This window comes from Ochotona curzoniae, unplaced genomic scaffold (genome assembly GCF_017591425.1).
Source record: "Ochotona curzoniae isolate NIBS_2020 unplaced genomic scaffold, NIBS_Ocur_1.0 contig_3190, whole genome shotgun sequence".
Classification (NCBI taxonomy): domain Eukaryota; kingdom Metazoa; phylum Chordata; class Mammalia; order Lagomorpha; family Ochotonidae; genus Ochotona; species Ochotona curzoniae.
The window spans coordinates 18,726,664-18,730,141 of record NW_024465751.1 but is presented as its reverse complement, the minus strand read 5'-3'; positions in this window follow the sequence as shown (position 1 = coordinate 18,730,141).

Here is a 3,478-nt window from a genome sequence, read left to right as displayed (position 1 = left end):
ACATTTTTTAAAGATACACATTTTAAAGATTTGTTTATTTTTATTGCAAAAGCAGACACACAGAGAGGAGGAGAGACAGAGAGGAAGATGATCCATCTGATAATTCACTCTGCAACTGATTGCAGTGGCAGAAGCTGAGCTGATTTGAAGCCAATAGCCAGGAACCTCCTCTGAGTCTCCCATGTGGGTGCAGAGTCCCAAGGCTTTGGGCCATCCTTGACTGCTTTCCCAGAACACAAGCAGGGAGCTGGATGGAAAGCAGTGCTACTGGGATTAGAACTGGCACCCATATGGGACCCTGGCGCATTCAAGGCAAACCACTAGGTCACTGGGCCAGGCCTGTAAGATACATTTTTACCTCAGGCTTGCGCTGTTATTCCAGATAGAAAAAAGAATGAGTACTAGCTGAAAACATCACTGTTTTATTCTGCTTCTGATTTTGCTTGCAGGGTTTTTTTGTTTGTTTGTTTTTTGTCTTTGTTTTTGTTTATGTTTAGGATTTGAAAGCTGCCTCCTGCCTCTCTATTCCTTCTTTTTCTTTATTTTTTCATGTCACAGTTCCAAGGCTCATGGAATAAGTACATTAAAAAGAAGAAATGTATCAAAAGTATCAACTCATAAGCAATGATTACACTTGTTATTATATTAACTACAGTATAGTATGATGAGTGAAATTAACAGACAAGGTATGAGTTAGTAGAGAGATCTATGGTCACTCAAATGAGATACTCAAAGGTATTGAATTTTTTATGCTCTTTGGTTTAATTTATCTTCATCAGTGTGACACTGAGCTATATTTGATGAACATTTTGAAACTCAGGATAATTGCTTTCATGAAATAATCAAAATAATAGCTAGCTAACTCATAATAGTGTTTTTATTCTGCTTTTCCTTCAAGCAAAGCACTCATCTAAATACTCTTAAAAATCCAATATTCCTTATCAAGCTGTCTGAAACTCTAATCTTATGTTTTAAGTTATTTTAGTTATATTTTTTTCTAATTTTCATCATCACACTGATATTTAAAACCATGTTCTAACATCTGCTAGGCCACAAAAGTTTAGAAAATATGGCATTGGTTTCATAATATTGAGTATTGTTTCTTACTTTGATTTCTTTTTTAAGCATCTTCCTCTTTTATTCTTTACTCTGTGCTTTGGTTCTAGAAAATTGTTTCATGTCTCCTATTGATTGATTGAAATCTTTAAGCAATGATTAATGTTAGCTTCAGAGGTGCTCAAACCAGCTTGGGGCAGAGCAAGAAAGACTCTTAGTCCAGACAAAAAGTTTTTTTACTCAGGGAAAAGGGTCCGATGATCCATTTCCTTGTGGGAGACTGCCTGAGACCACCACCACACTGGGATGACTATGGGAAGGAAATGGCTGCCTAGGAGTGACCAGGGTAGACTCGAATTTTATACATCTTATGAATGGAGGATGGGAAAGGTGGCAACTACTGAGTTATACGTGTGATGCATAGTACTTGTCATGGCGAATGTTGACCTTTAGCCCACTGACAAGGTCAGATCCCAGCAGTGCATTCCCAACATTCCGAGATGGGAGTGTCTGCTTCAGAAGGCAGTGACAGTGCAGTCATCATGAAGTCACTCTGCTCCACCCAACCTTACCATTAGAGCTCTGTTGTCCGTTTGGGTTGATTCATTCACATGATGAAAGGATTAATGTAATATCTTGCAAGAGCATCCAATGAAGAAATCAGCATGTGATTTTTTGACTCTTATTGCACAATTGTCTATGGTATCTTGAGGAATCCTCAGGCAAGAAGGCAATTGATAGGGCAAAGACAAAAGTCTGGCTTCCACAGCCGTCCAAAATTCCAAAAGCAGTCTCCAGCCTTATCTTTGTACCACGTGCCTTTGTTCTGTAGCAGTTTCCTAATAGCTATCATTATGTGGAGCTTTGTTCTTGAATTAGCAGCATCAATAAAATATAAAATTGGGACTGGTGCTGTGGTATATTGGGTTAAGCCATAGCCCAAAGTTATGGCATTGTGGGGAATCTGGCATGATAAATGAAAGCCACAATTCCTGCCTCATGGGAAAGAATTTTCAGGTGGCCAATTTCAGTAAGCAAAGCAAAATTTATTAAGCGAGAAATCTTCTGTCATAGTGAGGAAAGGGGACTCTATCAAAGGAAAGAGTGGACTGCTTGTGACAGTCCAGTTTTCTAAGGTCAACTGTAGGGAGAGGAGAAAAAAGAACAGATCAACTGGGTCAATTGGAGAATGAAGCAGAAATTCAATAAAAGGCACGCAATTTTGTCTAGTTCCTCACTCAAAACAAAAACAAAAGAATCACAAGGATATGATTGGCCAGCCTCTCCTCAAATTTACATAAGCTGAAATCTCCAGTCCTGTCTCCTTGCTTTTCAATGGTAAAAATTCAATGGAAGTTGACTTTTTTTTTAGATTCGTTTATTTTTAGTGGAAAGTCGTATTTACAGAGAGGAGGAACAATAAGTAGGAAGATCTTCCCTCTGATGATTCACTCCCCAAGTGACCGCAACAGCCTGTGCTGAGCCTCTCTGAAGCCAGGACCCAGGAACTTCCTCCAGGTCTCCCACACGGGTGCAGGATCTTTAGGCTTTGGGCCGCCCTCAACAGCTTTCCCAGGCCACAACCAGGGAGCTGGATGGGAAGCAGGACTGCCAAGATTTTAACCAGCACCCATACAGGATCCTGGTGAGTTCAAGGTGAAGACTTTAGCATCTAGGCCACTGTACTGGGCCTGGTAGTTGGCATTTTTATCTTCTCAATGATAATTTTGAGTGGACAGGCTCTTTACAGTCTCTCAAAAAGACTTGAAAGGAGGGATTCATGTTTTCATAAAAAGGTTGGAGGTTGACACTTTGATTTAATCAAATATATCTACCTTTGCTTTCCCTCAAAAAAGGTCCCTGATTTTTTTTCTGTTTTGTGACATTCTGGAAATGCAAGAAAGATGAATTTGCAGAATTTGCTCTAATTCTTATGATAAAAGCAGGTGCAAGAGGGATTTTTTTCCCAAAGAGTAATGGGGAAGAGGTATGATTCTATATATTAAAAGAAAAATTTTGCCAGGTATAAACTGTCTCTTAGTCCATAATGCCAGTTCAAGTTCTGGCTACTTTACTTCCAATCAAGAGGTCTTTACTGGGTCTAAGAAAACAAGCAGAGGACAGCCCAGCTGCTTTGGTCCCTACATCCCTGTGGGAAACCTGGAAGAAACTCCTGGGCTCCAACTTCTCTTCACCCAGCATGGTCTATTGTGGTGATTTTGACAGTTAATAAGTAGATGAAAAATCATTCTCTGTGTGTGTGTGTCTCTCTCTCTCTTTTTCTCCCTGTCTCTCTCTCCCGTTCTCCTTCTCTCTTTCCCTGACTGTAAGATAAATATACATTCCACAGTCTTTAAACGTTAAACTTTTTTCTTACACAATCTGTGAGATTGTGGTTTTAACAGACAAAAAGCACACTGAT